Consider the following 18,453-nt stretch of genomic DNA (forward strand, 5'->3'; position numbering starts at 1 on the left):
TTTTCCAGGAACCGTCCAGGCTGAGTGCCACGCAGACACTGGATGTGAGCCCTAGCCTCACAGGCTCAGTGTGGCGGGGGCCCAGGATGAGGGGACACCAGAGGGAGGATGGTACTGTGGGCCACCAGAAGAGGGATCCCAGGAGGGTGCAAGGGATGAGGCTGCCACTTCACGGGTACAGGTCATGGTACTGCAGGGCACTGCAAAGATCCCATGGGCCCAAACCAGGGAGGTCCTGAACCCCACCATCCCAGAACCCTACGTTTCATCCCACAAACCATAGAGTCCCTGGGCAATTCTCAGCAGGCTCGAGACTCACAGGATTTCTTTTTCAGCCCCTTGGGGAGACAGTGGGGGATGGGTGGCTGGGGGAAGGGAGGTCAGTGAAAACCCCCTTCCCATCCTCTAGGGAATGTGAGTGGCTCACGTGTGGTTTTGTCTCTACAGCATCGCCAGATGCTGGCAGATCCACAGTGCTTCCCCAGAGCAGCTCACACACCAGACACGGCCCCACAGCAGTAAAACTGTCACTGAGATGGACCCTGCAGGGTCTGAGCATCCTCCTCAGTCACCCCATCCCCAAACCTGAAACTGATGGGAACATTTCAGAGACCTGCTCCCAGGGAGAGGCAAGGTGTCTGGTGTTTCCTAGAACACAGGTGACCACAAGGATACACCAAGAGTACAGAGCATCACTTTACAGCAGACTTCCCATGTTCACTTTGCCACACAGCAGAAACCTAACATCGTAAAGCAATTACAGTTCAATAAAAAGACGACAGAGGAGAAAAATGAAAACGGTTATAATTTTTAAAAAGCGTAACCTTTCTGGAAAGGAATTTGCAAATGGAAATTAAAAACCTTAAAAGATGTATGCCCTCTGGTCTGGCAATTCCAAATCTAGGAATGTACACTAGATAAACAATTGTGTATATGCACAAAGATATAGTCTAAAAAGGATGTCCATCTCACCATTACATTGTTTAAAATGAGAAGCAAAATTATTTAATGTCTAGTAACACCCAATTTGTACATTACGATAAAATAGCTTGACGAGTATTACAGTCATTAAAAATATTACAACCATTTCATGAAAAATACAATAAGTAAAATGCACAGATTATAAAATACTATACTCATCTATGAAAATACATATCTATATTAAATAAATGCATTTGTGTAAAAAACAAAATGAATCAAGGTTACAGATGGTGGCCAGACCTGCCCACTCCAAGGGGACATGTCCAGTCCCTCTCATGGGGAGTTTACATTCCTGGCAACTGGGGCAGTGGTGCAGCTCACAGGCCAGCGAACTTCCTAGTGAACACTTCCTGCCCCCCAGGTGGCATGCACATTGTCCCCTGAAACAAAGAGATGCTGCCGAGAACAGCCCACCTCTGTCCACATTCAAAAAATAAGAGGCTCCTTCCTTCTCCCGCCTCAACAAAGAAAGCCAAGTGGCCAAGTCACTGCAGCCAGTCTGCTGAAAAATCATCTCATGCCCTACTTCAGACTGCCCAACAGTGATGGCATTTTATACATAAGACGTCAGGTCTTTTCACTCAAGATATGTCTCCTCGTTTATTCAAGCCTTAAATGTCAACAGCACTGTGGGCTTCTACATAGCTGTAGACACAGGAAGCTTATTCTAAGACATGTTTTTGTAGCCATGGGGAACAGATTTTTTTCTTATATACCTGTTGCTGGTACATTAAAAAAAAAAAAAAAAAAAAACCTCTGATCTTGTATCAGTCTTTTTATTTATTTATTTTTGACTGTGCTGCGTCTTACTGCGAGGCCTTTTCTCTAGTTACGAGTAGGGGCTACTCTCTAGTTGCAGTGCATGGGCTTCTCACTGCACCACAGTGGCTTCGCTTGTTGGGGAGCACGGGCTCTAGGGTGCATGGGCTTCACTAGTTGAGGCATGTGGGCTCATCAGTTTTGACTTCCAGGCTCTAGAGCACAGGCTCAATAATTGAAGAACATGGGCTTAGTTGCTCCACAGCATGTGGGATATTCCTGGATCAGGGAACAAACCCATGTCTCCTGCGATAGCAGGCGGATTCTTTACCACTGGATCACCAGGGAAGCCCTAAAAGCTCATTTTGAAATTCTAATACTTATAGTTGACCATTTATTTTTCTTTTCCAGTATTCTGTCTGGCTGCCCTGACCTTTCAGTTACATGATGGAGGTACTGGGGTATCCCTGACTTTTTCCCAATTGTAATGAAAATACCTTTACTTTTTGAAAATTTTCATTGTAGTTGCTTCACAGTGTTGTTAGTATCTGCTGTACAGCAAAGTGAATCAGCTACACATATACATAAACTCCTTCTTTTTGGATTTCCTTCCCATTTAGGTCACCACAGAGCACAGGACTGTCATACAGGCTTCCCAGGTGGTGCTAGTGGTAAAGAACTCATCTCCCAGTGCAGGAGACATAAGAGATGGTGGTTCGATTCCTGGGTCAGGAAGATCCCTGGAGGAAGGCATAGCAACCCATTCCAGTATTCTTGCCTGGATAATCCCATGGACAGAAGAGCCTAGCTGGCTGTAGTACCCAGAGTCACAGAGTCAGACATGACTGAGCACTCACACAGAGTGAAGTGAGTCAGAAAGAAAAAAACAAATATCTATTAAGGAAAATGCCTTTATCTTTTAACCAGGGCTGGTCCATGGAATTTGGCAATAAGCAGTTCATGATCTGAGCCACAGTCTGCTCCTGGTCTTGTTTTTGCTGACTGTATAGAGCTTCTCCATCTTTGGTTGCAAAGAATATAATCAATCTGATTTCGGTGTTGACCATCTGGTGATGTCCACGTGTAGAGTCTTCTCTTGTGTTGTTGGAATAGGGTGTTCGCTATTACCAGTGCATTCTCGTGGCAAAACTCTATTAGCCTTTGCCCTGCTTCATTCTGTACTCCAAGGCCAAACTTGCCTGTTACACCAGGTGTTTCTTGACTTCCTACTTTTGCATTCCAGTCCCCTATAATGAAAAGGATATCTTTTTTGGGTGTTAGTTCTAGAAGGTCTTGTAGGTCTTCATAGAACCGTTCAACTTCAGCTTCTTTGGCGTTACTGGTCGGGGCATAGACTTGGATTACCGTGATATTGAATGGTTTGCCTTGGAAACGAACAGAGATCATTCTGTCGTTTTTGAGATTGCATCCAAGTACTGCATTTCGGACTCTTTTGTTGACCATGATGGCTACTCCATTTCTTCTAAGGGATTCTTGCCCACAGTAGTAGATATAATGGTCATCTGAGTTAAATTCACCCATTCCAGTCCATCTTAGTTCGCTCATTCCTAGAATGTCAACGTTCACTCTTGACATCTCCTGTTTGACCACTTCCAGTTTGCCTTGTTCATGGACCTAACATTCCAGGTTCCTATGCAATATTGCTCTTTACAACATTGGACTTTGCGTCTATCACCAGTCACATCCACAGGTGGGTATCGTTTTTGCTTTGGCTCCATCCCATCATTATTTCTGGAGTTATTTCTCCACTGATCTCCATTAGCACATTGGGCACCTACTAACCTGGGGAGTTCATCTTTCAGTGTCCTATCCTTTTGCCTTTTCATACTGTTCATGGGGTTCTCAAGGCAAGAATACTGAAGTGGTTTGCCATGCCCTTCTCCAGTGGACCACAATCTGTCAGATTATATTCTTTGCAGCCAAAGATGGAGAAGCTCTATACAGTCAGCAAAAACAAGACCGGGAGCAGACTGTGGCTCAGATCATGAACTGCTTATTGCCAAATTCAGACTTAAATTGAAGAAAGTAGGGAAAACCACTAGACCATTCAGGTATGACCTAGATCAAATCCCTTATGAGTATACAGTGGAAGTGACAAATAGATTTAAGGGACTAGACCTGATGGACAGAGTGCCTGATGAACTATGGACGGAGGTTCGTGACATTATACAGGAGACAGAGATCAAGAAAATCCCCATGGAAAAGAAATGCAAAAAAGCAAAATGGCTGTCTGAGGAGGCCTTACAGATAGCTGGGAAGAGAAGAGAAGCGAAAAGCAAAGGAGAAAAGGAAAGATATTCTCATCTGAATGCAGAGTTCCAAAGAATAGCAAGGAGAGATAAGAAAGCCTTCCTCAGCGATCAGTGCAAACAAATAGAGGAAAACAACAGATTGGGAAAGACTAGAGATCTCTTCAAGAAAATTAGAGATACCAAAGGAACATTTCATGCAAAGATAGGCTCGATAAAGGACAGAAATGGTATGGACCTAACAGAAGCAGAAGCTATTAAGAAGAGGTGGCAAGAATACACAGAAGAACTGTACAAAAAAGATCTTCACGACCCATATAATCACGATGGTGTGATCACTCACCTAGAGCCAGACATCCTGGAATGTGAAGTCAAGTGGGCCTTAGAAAGCATCACTACGAACAAAGCTAGTGGAAGTGATGGAATTCCAGTTGAGCTATTTCAAATCCTCAAAGGTGATGCTGTGAAAGTGCTGCACTCGATATGCCAGCAAATTTGGAAAACTCAGCAGTGGCCACAGGACTGGAAAAGGTCAGTTTTCGTTCCAATCCCAAAGAAAGGCAATGCCAAAGAATGCTCAAACTACCGCACAATTGCACTCATCTCACACGCTAGTAAAGTAATGCTCAAAATTCTCCAAGCCAGGCTTCAGCAATACGTGAACCGTGAATTTCCAGATGTTCAAGCTGGTTTTAGAAAAGGCAGAGGAACCAGAGATCAAATTGCCAATATCTGCTGGATCATCGAAAAAGCAAGAGAGTTCCAGAAAAACATCTATTTCTGCTTTATTGACTATGCCAAAGCCTTTGACTGTGTGGATCACAATAAACTGGAAAATTCTGAAAGAGATGGGAATACCAGACCATCTGACTTGTCTCTTGAGAAACCTGTATGCAAGTCAGGAAGCAACAGTTAGAACTGGACATGGAACAACAGACTGGTTCCAAATAGGAAAAGGAGTACGTCAAGGCTGTATGTTGTCACCCTGCTTATTTAACTTATATGCAGAGTACATCATGAGAAACGCTGGGCTGGAAGAAACACAAGCTGGAATCAAGATTGCCGGGAGAAATATCAATAACCTCAGATATGCGGATGACACCACCCTTATGGCAGAAAGTGAAGAAGAACTAAAGAGCCTCTTGATGAAGGTGAAGGAGGAGAGTGAAAAAGTTGGCTTAAAGCTCAACGTTCAGAAAACTAAGATCATGGCATCTGGTCCCATCACTCCATGGGAAATAGATGGGCAAACAGTGGAAACAGTGTCAGACTTTACTTTTTTGGGCTCCAGAATCACTGCTGATGGTGACTGCAGCCATGAAATTAAAAGACACTTACTCCTTGGAAGGAAGGTTATGGCCAACCTAGATAGCATGTTTAAAAGCAGAGACATTACTTTGCCAACAAAAGTCCATCTAGTCAAGGCTATGGTTTTTCCAGTGGTCGTGTATGGATGTGAGAGTTGGACGGTGAAGAAAGCTGAGCACCACAGAATTGATGCTTTTGAACTGTGGTGTTGGAGAAGACTCTTGAGAGTCCCTTGGACTGCAAGGAGATCCAATCAATCCATCCTAAAGGAGATCAATCCTGGGTGTTCATTGGAAGGTCTGATGTTGAAGCTGAAGCTCCAATACTTTGGCCACCTCATGCGAAGGGTTGACTCATTGGAAAAGACCCTAATGCTGGGTAGGATTGCGGGCGGGAGGAGAAGGGGACGACAGAGGATGAGATGGTTGGATGGCATCACCGACTCGATGAACATGGGTTTGGGTAGACTCCGGAGTTGGTGATGGAGAGAGAGGCCTGGCGTGCTGCAATTCATGGGGTCACAGAGAGTCGGACACGACTGAGCGAATGAACTGAACTGAACTGAACTGAACTGGTCCATGGTAAGGTAGGCATGACCCTCACCTTGGGCGCAAGATGTAACAGGGTGTCAGGAAACTCAGGAATCAAAACAGATACAATTTTAAAGCAAAACTTTTTATAAATATGAAAAATTAATGCAAAAACACCCACAGTGAACAAGATATTAAAATGTTAAAGACAAGATTGATTATTACTGATTTGGTTCTTTGGGCCTCAGGCTCCAATAGGAAGGACTTGGCTGGCCTCTGTGAATGAACCTTTTTTTTTTTTTTTTTAAAGTTTTCCCCATTACAGACTTTCCTGATGGTTCAGTGGTAAAGAATCCACCTGCACAATGAAGGAGACACAGGTTCGACCCCTGATCTGGGAAGATCCCACCTGCTGCGGAACAACTAAGCCCAGGAACTGCAGCTACTGAAGCTTGAATGTCCTAGAGCCAGTGCTCTGCAACAAGAGAAGCACTTGCAATAAGAAGCCCTCACACCGTACCGAAGAGTAGACCCTGCTCACTACAGCTAGAGAAAAGTCCGTGCAGCAATGAAGGCCCAACGCAGCCATAAATAACTAACTAAATAAAAGTATATACAAAAAAAGAACCCATCTTCCAATGCAGGGGACTAGGGTTCAATTCCTGGTTGGGGAACTATTAATAAGATCCCATATGCCAAGGGGCAACTAAGCCTGTGCCCCATAACTAGAGAAAGCCCACAAGCTGCAACAAAGACCTGTCACAGCCAAAATTAAAAGCAAAGTTTTCCCCCATTAAATACAGTGCTGTTGTCGGCTTTTCCAGTGCTTGATGGTGCAAATCATTCTCTTGTCCGTGGATACAAACGGAAGGACCCAGGATGGCTGCCCAGGATGGAGGTCACATTGTTGAAGGTCTGCAGAATTAACCTACAGCACACTTGTGGTGTAAGAGAAAGTCTCCTATTAAAGATCAAGACAGGAGGTCCTTGTTTCAATTCAGACTTCCATTTACTGTCAGGCCCTCAGTATTATATTCAATGAACATATGGATGGCCTTCCTGTTCTGGGAAACTGGAAATGGTGGTCCTGACTGCTGGGCTTGAACAGAAGTGAACAGGAGAACAACCCACACCGGCCTCACTCCCATGAACGCTGTTTTTTATCCTACTATATACAAGGAGTGGAGAAACATTTTTTTTTAATCTTTCAGCCGCGCCACGCAGCATATGGTATCTTAGTTCCGTGACCAAGGATTGAACTCAGGCCCCCTGCATTGGCAGTGCTGTCTTAACCACTGGACTGCCAGGGAAGTCCTGAGAAACATTTTAAGTGAAACATGAAGAAAGAGAATGCAGTAGAAACCCTCTATTAAATATTATTTAATGGCTATATAATGTTTCCTGTTCCAATAAATGTTGTCTGACTCTTCCCCTATTAAATACACGAACTGTGTCTTATTTTTGTGTAATAAATAGTGTCTTGGTATTTCCATAAGGATATGCTCCAGGCCTTTTGCTGCCCTCCAGGACTTTAACCAGGACCCTTAAAAAACTTTTTTTTTTTCCAGTGTGAGGTCCAGTCCTCAGAAAAGGCCCAGGAGGTGTGGGGCCAGGAGTTTTCAACACTTCTGTGGTGGGGGCTGTAGGCAAACATGTTGAGGGTCTCTGCTTATATATATAATTGAAATATACTTGATTTACAATGTTGTATTAGTTTCTGCTGCACAGTAAAGTGATTTAAGGTCTATATATATTTTTTCATATTCTTCTCCATCATAGTTTATCACAGGATATTGAATACAGTTCCTTGGGCTATACTGTAGGACCTTATTGTTTATCCATCCTAGATATCATAGTTTACATCTGCTAACCCCAAACTCCCAATCCTTCTCCCTCCACCCTCCTTAGCCACCACAACTCTGTTCTCTGGCTCTGTGAGTCCATTTCTGTCTTGTAGATAGGTTCATTTGTATCACATTTAAGATTTCACATATAAGTGATATCATATGGTATTTGTCTTTCTGTCTGACTTACTTCACTTACTATGATAATCCCTAGGTCCATCCATATTGCTATATGCCCATGGCCCCTGCATGGGCACATTGAGACAGCTCTGCCTTCCTTGTTGTTGTTGTTCAGTCACTCAGTCGTGTCCAACTCTTTGCGACCCCATGGACTGCAGCATGCCAGGCTTCCCTGTCCTTCACTATCTCCCAGAGTTTGCTCAGACTCGTGTCCATTGGGTCGGTGATGCCGTCTAACCATCTCAGCCTCTGCCTTCCTTGGGCTGCAACTGACACGTCCTCCCACCCCCTCCCTCCCTTCTGACACTGCCCCTCCCCAGTTTCCTTGCAGGCTGCTCCCTCGAAACATCCACACTTATTTAATCCTGCCTTGGGTCTGCTTCTCAGAGGACCTGACCTAACACAGTTCCTTACAGGAAAGAAAACAGTATAAAAGTCACATACACAAAAAACCAAACTCCAGTACCCTTTAGAAAGCACAGAACCAAAGACACAAGTATATTTATGGGTAAATTTACAATAAAAGTGCTAAGAAAATACAAGAGGCAGCAACTACTGTCGCAGGAAGGGGAGAAGTTTACACCCCCAGGATCAGCTGGCTGCTCACCCTCAAGACTTCCTGAACCTCTTTTTTGTGTGTCAAAATAACCCTCAAGCAAAAAAACAACAGCATAAGGCAAATAGTTTAGCCTACCATGCTACATCACTTCTGTCGTGTCCGACTCTTTTGTGACCCCATAGAACGTAGCCCACCAGGCTTCTCTGTCCAGGGGATGGAATGGGTTGCTGTGCCCTTCTCCAAGGTATCTTCCCAACCCAAGGATTGAACTCATGTCTCATTATATCTCCTGCACTGGCAGCCAGGTTCTTGATCACTGGTACCACCTAGGAGCCCTGATACATGATTATTAAACACCCTGGCAACCCCAGCCAGGTAAAGAGATAGACCTTACCGACTGCCCGAGGCCTCCTCAATGCTGCTCAGACACCAACACCCCATCGTGTGTGCCCTGACCACCTTGACTGTGTGGTCATCACCGCCTCATCTCCTTAACCATTTTCCACTGAGCACCCAGCCCTCAACATTGATTACATCACTTTCAATCCATCGGCTTCTACTTCTCTATATACCCTTGCAATTTATTCACTGCAGACACCGAATCATTTGTCGGAGGGCATTTCCCTTGACTGACATTTTGATGACTGTCCCACAGCTGAGGAGAACACCATCCCCTGACCTCTGCACTCCAGCAGACTGGTAGTGGGAAATGGAGGCTGAGTCGGGTTCAGATTAAAATCTGGAAGCAAACGACTTTCCTGGCAACGTGGTGCCCTTCCTCAAGAGCCAGGAGCTCCGGACACCACTCTCTGCTACATCACTTGGCATCAGCACCGCCACCCAGGGTGTCCGTTCATGCATCCACATGCTGGACCCCTTCTGAACACAGAAACCCCCCTGCCACCAGGCTACCCAGTGCTGCAGCTCATACAGGGAAGCAAGACAAAACAATTCAGTCTCTTCTGTTATTTACCAAAGTTCAAAAAAATCATTCTCCAAAGGTGACCAATTAGGTTGTTTTTTTTCCTCAGTATCATTCAGAAGTTATAGAAAACTCTAATTCGAAAAGATACATGTATCCCAGTGTTCACTGTAGCACTAGTTACAAAAGCCAGAACAAAGAAGCAACCTAAATGACCATCAACGGAGGAATGGGTGGAAAAGGATGCGGTACATATACACAACGGCATACCACTCAGCCATAAAAAGAATGAACTAATACCACCTGGAGCCACATGGATGGACCTAGAGATGACCGTACTGAGTGAAGTCAAGTCAGACAGAGAAAGACAAATACCATATGATATCACTTACACAGGGCTTCCTAGGTGGTGCTAGTGGTAAATAACCTGCCTGCCAATGTAGGAGACATACGAGACAGGGGTTTGATCCCTGAGTCAGGAAGATTCTCTGGATGAGGAAATAGCAGCCCACTCTAATTCACCTGCAATGCAGGAGACCTGGGTTCAGTTCCTGGGTTGGGAAGATTCCCCGAAGAAGGGAACGGCTACCTACTCCAGTATTCTGGCCTGGAGAATTCCATGGACAGAGGAGCCTGGCAGGCTATAGTCCATGGGGTTGCAAAGAGTCTAACACAACTGAGTGACTTTTCACTTTTCACTTTTTTCTAATATTCTTGCCTGGAGAATCCCGTGAACACAGGAGCCTGGAGGGCAATAGTCCATAGGGTTACAGAGAGTCAGACACGACTGAAGCAACTTAGCATGCATGAACACATGACTTATATGTGGAATCTAAAAAAGGTTACAAACTTATTTACAAAACAGAAACACTCACATACATAGAAAACAAGCTTATGCTTACTAAAGGGGAAAGGGAAGAGGGATAAATTAGGAGTTTGGAATTACCATATACACATTATTATATATAAAATGGATAATCAGCAAGGGCTTCCTGTATAGCACAGGGAACTCTACTCGATATTCTTTAATAACCTATAATGGAAAAGAATCTGAAACAAAATAGATACCTGTATAACTGAATCACAGTGCTGTACACCTGAAACTAACACAACATTGGAAATGATCTAAACTTCAATTTTTTTAAAAAACGAACTCCAGATTTAAACTTCTTAGATGCATTTCAATCTGCTGCAGTTTTTCCTCTTGCTGATGTTCAAACTGTCCCATCTTTGGTCTCTTCAAGTCCCAGGTTCTTCTAATACCATTCCAGTAGGTCTGAAGGTTCCTCTGCTCTGACAAAATGTTCCAGGTACAACTTGTAGAGTTCCTCTTCTTGACCCAGAATTTGCCATTTGTCCGAGGAGTCCTAGTTTCCTTTAGTAGAAAATTGAATTTCAAGCCCACCATCAGGGGCCTGGGTATCTTCCTACTGTTGGCGAGGTCACCATTTCCAGGCCTCTCTGGACAACAGAGCTGGTTAGGGGAGTTAATGTTTAATGGGGAGAAAGTCTCAGTTTCACAAGATTAAAGAGTTCTGAACATGGATGGTGGTGATGGCTGCAAACAACATGAATGTACTTAATGCCACAGAACTGAACATTTAAAAACAGTGAAAAGAGCCAATTTCATGTATTTTACCACAGTTTTTTAAAAAAGCACTGAATATATCTGATTTATACAATTTTCACACAACAGTAGGATACAAATTTTATTCCAGTTCCCACAGGCTATAAACTAGAAACACTGGAACATATCCAGGGACATAAGACAAAGCGCAAAAAAAATTATGTTGAATTGATTCATAGTGCTTTTCAGGTCTATTATATCCTTCTGCTCTGTATATTTATTCTATTAATTGTTGAGAGTTTGATATTGAAACTCCAGCTAAAAATCTTAATTTAGCTACTTAAAAAATTGTAATATACAGTGGAACTATATATAACTTTGTTCTCTGTTTTCCAAGTCTCCTGTAACTGTGTTATCATACTTTCAAAATTTTTAAAATAAAAGAGAAATAAATACAAAGCATTGAAAATTTTTTCCAATAAGCGAGTCCCACACAAAAGTCAACATTGACCAGGAAATGAGGGTGGTACCCAAACACTTCTAACAAGACTCTCCTTCACTAGTGAGCAACTGTGGGTGAGGATGAACTAAATTTGTTTCAATGTTACTTTTCAATCAAAGTTTTTAGGACAAATACTAAATCATTCATCCTAACTATTTAATAAGCAGAGCTGTTAGGTATTTCTTTTGTCCTGGAGACTATGTGAAATTAAGGCAAAATGAAGGGTGCTGTGATCTGAGAAAGTTTAGGATCCTAAGGAAGGTTCTGGTTTCTTTTCATCTTAACTAACTCCATTGCCATACGATCCAGCAACCCCACTCCTGGACATATACCTGGAGAAAAACCATACTTCCAAAGGATATACACACCCCTATGGTCATAACAGCACTATTCTCAATAACCAAGACATGGAAACAACTTAGATGCCCATTGCCAGATGAATGCATAAAGATGTGGTATATATAACAAGGACTATTACTCAGCCATTAAAAAGAATGAAACAAAGCCATTTGCAGCAACCAGGATGCAACTAGGGATTATCCTACTAAGTGAATTAAGTCAGACAAAAACAAATAGCACATGATATCACTTATATGAGGAATCTAATATATAATGCAAATGAACTTATCTATAAAGCAGAAACAGCCTCACAGACATGGAGAACAGACTTGTGGTTGCCAAGGGGGAAGCAAGTGGGAGAGGGATGGATTGGGAGTTTCACATTAGCAGATGCAAACTATTATATATAGGATGGATAAACAAGATCCTCCTGTATAGCACAGGGAACTACATTCAACATCCTGTGATAAACCATAATGGAAAAGAACATGAAGAGAATGTACACATGTGTATAACTGAGTCACTCTGCTGTACAGCAGAAATTAACACAGCATTTGTAAGTCAACTACACATCAATAAAATGGGGAAAAAAAAACAACAACTCCATATCTTATGTGGCTTCAGGAGAGCAGCTCAGTTTTACTGAGATTTATGTGCGGGACCCAGTATGGTATAGCTCCAGGACCTAGTGCAGTGCCCTCTGGGGAGCAGCCCTCCCGGGGCCCCCATGCTCCATCCAGCCAGCCAGCAGTGGGCAGAGCCAGGCAACAAACCCACTGTGTGACGTGTGAGTCCAGCCATGGCGGTCACCTGGAGGGGCTGCTGTCCTGCGGAGGCCAGTGCACCTGAGCTTGACCATCTGGATACAGCCTCAGACCCCAGCCCACACAGCTGGGGGAGACAGAATGTGCCAGACAGACAGATCCCATCCCAGGTCCCCCGTGTTGACCACACCACTTCTGACAACCCTGCAGGCAGGACCCAGCTGTTCCCTTGGCCGGGCACACTGGGCACAGGGTCAGATGGCCTCAAGGCCAGTGCCCGGCACACACAGTTGTGTCCTGTGTGCACTGGAGCCTGCTTTCCTGCAGGCACAGCCAGGGGGAGCTGAACAGCACTTGGCCGTTGATCAACTGCTTCCTCTTTCTGCATAAACATCCCTGTCAGATGCACACTGCCATCACGCCCATTTCACAGACAGAAAGGAGGGGAAACAGGCTCAGAGAGGTGGGGGCTCACAGGGGACGCCGGAGTGAGCGGGAAGACGAGTCAGGATCTGTCTCTGCCTCGGGCCCCCCTTGCCCTCGCTGTCACCAGCCCTAGACGCCTGCTGCTACCTGCCCTTGCTCATCACCACCAGATCCCCAACCTGCCCCCGCCCAGGTCCCTCTCTGCTTCCCTTTCACTCCCCTCGGCGTCAACCAGCCCTCCTGCCCAAGGGCTCTGTGAACACTGGCCACTCCCACCCTCTCTTTGCGTCCTAACTCTCATCCCCGGGGGCTAAGCCGTGGAGAGGAACTCATGGGTACCTGATGTGCTGGGCCATGGGCGTGATTACCTTGTGCCGGGAGCTGCCTGGAACACCAAGGGATGAGGTGGCCTGTGTGCTGACCCGGCCACCCACCACGTCCACAGTCCCAGGACCGGCCGGGTTGCTATGCTCCTATGCATGTGTGCATGCTAAGACACTTCAGTCATGTACAACTCTTTGTGACCCCATGGACTGTAGCCTACCAGGTCCCTCTGTCTGCAGGTTTCTCCAGGCAAGAATACTGAAGTGGGTTGCCATTCCCTCCTCCAGAGGATCTTCCTGACCCAAGGAGCAAATCTGAGTCTCTTGCATCTCCTGCACTGTCAGGCAGTTTCTTTACCTAACGAGTTATCTGGAAAGTGTTCACTCAAATAGACGTATATATGGTTTTTCCAGGTTCTTTTCCCATTTAGTTTATCACGGAATGTTGCACAGGATCCCTTGTGCTATACAGTGGGTCCTTTTTTATTATATTTTTATAAATAATGTGTATGTTAATCAGAACCAGCTAATTTCTCCCTGCTCCCCCATCATTTTTCCTAAGTCTGTGAGCCTGTTTCTGTTTAGTAAAGTTCATTTATATCTATTTTTAGATTCCATCTAGAGGTGACATCATGATATTTGCCTCTCCCTCTCTTACTTCACTTAGTATTATCTCTAATACTTTCCTGTGGCTGGAAACGGCACACTTGCATCTTATTCATGACTGAGTAATACTGTATTGTGTATATGCACCCCATTTTCTTTATCCACTCATCAGTCCGTGTACTCTTAGGTTGCTTCCATATCTTGGCTAGTGTACACAGTGCTGCCATGATCGTTGGGGTGCAGGTGTCTTAAAATTTTGGTTTTCTCTGAATCTATGTCCAGGTGTGAGATTACTGGGTCACATGGTACCTCGTGTTTAGTTTTTCAAAGAACCTTGGTATTGTTCTCCCTAGTGGATGAAAATTCCCACCAACAGTGTAGGATTCACTTCTCTTCACACCATTTCCAGCATTTATTGTTGTAGGTTTTTTGAGATGGCCATTCTGACCGGTGTGAGGTGACACTTCATTGTACTTTTGACTTATCTTCCTCTAAGAGTTACTGTTGCTGAGTATCTTTTCATGTTTAATGGCCTTTCTATGCCTTCTTCGGAGAAATCTTTGACTCATTTTTTAAATTGGGTTATTTAAAGAAAAAAAAATATTGACCTGCACTAGCTGTTTGTGTGTTTTGGAGATGAATTCCCTGTGGGTATCTTTGTTTGCAAATTTTTTTCCCACTAGGAGGGTTGTCTTTCTCTTTCATTTATGATATTTCTGGGCAAATGGTTTTAAGGTTAATTTAATTTCATTCAGAATTTGCTATATTTGTCAAAGCATGTTCTGCTTGTTTTCGAGTTTCATGGTATCCATTTTTCCACCTAGATCTTTAATCTGTTTGGAGTATATTTTTGTGTATGGTGTTATGAAGTATTCTAATTTTATTCTCGTTTACCTCCTAGAAAGAACCTGCACACTATCCTCCACAGTGAGTTGAAAGTCACTCAGTCGTGTCCAACTCTTTGCGACCCTATGGACTATACAGTCCATGGAATTCTCCAGGCAGAATACTAGAGTGGGGAGCCTTTCCCTTCTCCAGGGGATCGTCCCAACCCAGGTCTCCCACATTGCAGGCGGATTCTTTACTGAGTTATCAGGGAAGTCCTCCACAGTAGCTGTTCCCAATTTCCATTCCCAGCATCGGTGTAGGAGGGTTCCCTTTTCTTCTTCCCCTCTCCAACATTTATTGTTTGTAGTTTTTCAGTGGCCATTCTGACCCATGTGAAGTGATACCTTGTTGCAATCTTGAGTTTCATTTCTCTAATACTTAGCAACATTGACATATTTTCATGTAATGTTTTTTAAAATGGTGTGAGCTAAATCTACCTCTTGACATTGGCTCCTTGACCATCTGCCTTGTTTTGAATTCTTTTCCGGTGACGCCCCCCCTTGGCAGGTGTTTTTTTACCACAGCCCGGAAGGCCTTGTAAGTACTAAGTGCCCATCAGCACAGGCTTAAGTTGTTTTGGAAAGTGCCCACAAGGTGGCAGCATTTCTCCATGCCCCTTTTTTCTTCTTGTAATTTGTTATTTTATATTGGAATAGAGTTGATTTCTGATGTGTCAGTTTTAGGTGTACAGAAATTTGATTCAGTAATCTATAAACATCTATTCTTGTTTGGGTTTTTTTTTCCCCATACAGGTGATTACAGTGTGTTCAGTAGAGTTCCCAGGGCTATTCTTCAGGCCCTTTTTGATCATCTATTTGATATGAATTAGTGTGTATATATGTCAATTTCAAAATCCAAATTGATGCCTCCCCCCTAACATTTTCTTATAATCATAAATTGGTTTCCCACATTTGAGTCTATTTTGTAAGTTAGTTCATCTGTATGAATATACAGCTTCCACCTGTAAGTAATACAATATTTGTCTTTCTCTGACTGACCTTCTTCTGTTGCTGGCCAACACCTTGGCCTTCTCTGCCCTCCGACGCCGAATGAAAACTAGAGAGGCAGAATTTGGAAGAAACAGAATGGTGGCTTTTATTCTCAGCTAGTGGAGAGGGGAACACAGTATGCTCCTGCCTCAAGAACTGTGCCCCTAAGGCAGGTGCTCACAGTCAGCAGCAGTCAGGAGTAGGTGATGAGGAAACAAAGGTGATAGGATCTTGATTTCTTCCTCTTGCATCATTTCAAAGACAGTCATAAACTGGCATCAGTAACCCAGTAACTGCATCTGGCAGTTTGGTGGCTCTGAGGCCTTCTTTCTGACTTGTAACTACAATGGGAAGGCTGTTGTAAAGATAAACATCAAATAGAGGATGTATTTAGCATAGAATCAAGTGAAGTGTAGCTCCTGCAGAGTTAGGGGACAGAAAAGCAAACTTAGTTACAGACATTCGGAATCAGGAGCAGTTAAAGTAAAATAAACTAGGAATGTTCAGGCCTGCTCACTGTTCTTCTTTATCTTCTTTGCTCTCAGAGAAGTGAAAAAGAAAAACTCATTCTTTTTTTTCCTTTTCACTGCAACAATTGCCCCATCAGTTTATTCCCTCCTAACAATGGAGGAAGGGAAATACATCATTCTTGTCTGGCTGAGGACAAACTTCAGTTTTGCTCTGTTTGAAAATCACCAGCTGTTCAGCCCAGGGACCATCTATCTCCTACTTCAAATTTTCCTTGAGATGTGAACCCCAAGAAATCTTTATTGGGGTAATGAAGGACAGATGGTCAGTCTTCTGTAACTTCTTTAATGCTGACACGGGACTCAGAGACCCTACCTAGTTGGAGTCATGGAGCTCTAGCCCTGTTCTATTAATGGGGCCCAGGGTGACTTTTGTGGTTATTCCTGATGGATCTGTTTGGAGGAGTGGCTGTAATCTCTTTGGGGGCATGGGTTTTCTTTGCACATCATCTTTATCTTGATGTGAATCTGTGTCATCTGGAGAGACAAAACACAACAGGTATTTAGAAAACAAACAAACAAACAACAACAAAAAAAATACAGAGGCATAGATCAGTAAAAGTGTTACTGCAGCTAGGAATCAAAGCAGGAGAAAGAACCAAGTCTTGTTTGATGACAATTTTGATTGTGGTCCAGGTAGAGTCAGTGCTTGGGTCATCCTGTCCAAAGGAATGGAGCCATTTGGACTCAGAAGTAGCTGGAGGAATGACAATCTCAACATTAACAGACAAAATGGAAAAAATTAAACCTGAATCCTAATTTAGATTTAACACTTCAAGGAGACTTGTAGCCAGGTAGCTGGTTGTCGAGGTTTATTTAAGTAGGTCTTAACTTTTAAAGTGGCCCTTTACACATTACACATGCATTTTTTTTTTCTGTGCAACATACGGTCCAGAGCAATTTCTTAGTCTAAACATGTAAGAGTTAAAAGAAGAGACCTTTAAAAAGTAAAGTTGTAGTTATCTGCTGCTTTTATTTTTCGAATGGCTGACAGTATCCAAAGTCTAAAACAGCTCAGAAAACTCAAGTTGTTAACAATACAAGGACTTGTCTGAAATCACACCATAGTGTTACCTAGTCAGTTCCATAGCTACTCTATGTTGACTTTAACTGTAATTTTTCCTTAAATAGCCAAAGCGACTGTCACTGTCAATGATGTCAGTGTTTCTCTAGGTACAAGAAGATGCAAGACTCAGGACTTACAAAAAATCTCCTCCTGAAAGTGTTTAACTATCTGAAGGCCTCTTCTGCCAATTTTTCCAGAGCACAGAGTGCCTCATTCCTAATTTCCACCTTGAATTCCTTTCAGGGGGTGTTAAAGGTCAGCAGCTTCAGTGGCCATGATTTAATTTCTGTAGAGATAGGTGGCAAGTGCCAATTGGCTGAGCCCCTTCAGGGTCATGAAGCTGACCATGGTTTGAGGGCATTACATGACCATTTTGTCCCATGGTGCTAGGAATGCTCATTCCCAAGTCTTAATGAATATTTTGTTGATAGGCCACTAAATGTGTTGTCACTGGACTAGGCCATAAAACAGTATTCAAAATTCTCTGGACTACCTGTGCTTCTGAATCTCTTGTGGTCCAGGAAAATATTCCCTTTTGTTCTTTTTTCCCATATCTAGTTACACTGTTGCAACTACTGACCTTATATGGGACTGTATACTATCATTTAATGCTCAAAATTCTCCAAGCCAGGCTTCAGCAATACGTGAACCGTGAACTTCCAGATGTTCAAACTGGTTTTAGAAAAGGCAGAGGAACCAGAGATCAAATTGCCAACATCCGCTGGATCACTGAAAAAGCAAGAGAGTTCCAGAAAAACATCTATTTCTGCTTTATTGACTATGCCAAAGCCTTTGACTGTGTGGATCACAATAAACTGTGGAAAACTCTGAAAGAGATGGGAATACCAGACCATCTGACCTGTCTCTTAAGAAACCTGTATGCAGGTCAGGAAGCAACAGTTAGAACTGGACATGGAACAACGGACTGGTTCCAAATAGGAAAAGGAGTACGTCAAGGCTGTATGTCGTCACCCTGCTTATTTAACTTATATGCAGAGTACATCATGAGAAACGCTGGGCTTGAGGAAGCACAAGCTGGAATCAAGATTGCTGGGAGAAATATCAATAACCTCAGATATGCAGATGACACCACCCTTATGGCA

General features: G+C 43.5%; 1 protein-coding gene across 6 annotated transcripts in view; it reads right to left on the bottom strand.

Moving 5' to 3' along the window:
• The window catches only part of LOC145528351 (uncharacterized), a 59,095-nt gene that overhangs the window by 15,709 nt on the left and 24,933 nt on the right, over nucleotides 1-18,453 (bottom strand). The window contains exons 2-4 of one of the 6 annotated variants that reach the window (XR_014070317.1): nucleotides 17,931-18,079; nucleotides 16,601-16,761; nucleotides 15,839-16,112 (exon numbers count right to left, since the gene is read on the bottom strand). The exons of 2 other annotated variants lie outside the window; for them this stretch is intronic. The gene's annotated coding sequence lies outside the window, so the exon portion shown is untranslated. Of the gene's footprint in view, nucleotides 1-15,838; nucleotides 16,177-16,600; nucleotides 16,762-17,930; nucleotides 18,080-18,453 lie in introns of those variants that run through there. 3 more of the 6 variants (XR_014070320.1, XR_014070315.1, XR_014070316.1) reach the window with 3 other exon arrangements.

The sequence above is a fragment of the Giraffa tippelskirchi genome, chromosome 12 (genome assembly GCF_054371585.1).
Source record: "Giraffa tippelskirchi isolate mGirTip1 chromosome 12, T2T-mGirTip1v1.2.pri, whole genome shotgun sequence".
Lineage (NCBI taxonomy): Eukaryota > Metazoa > Chordata > Mammalia > Artiodactyla > Giraffidae > Giraffa > Giraffa tippelskirchi.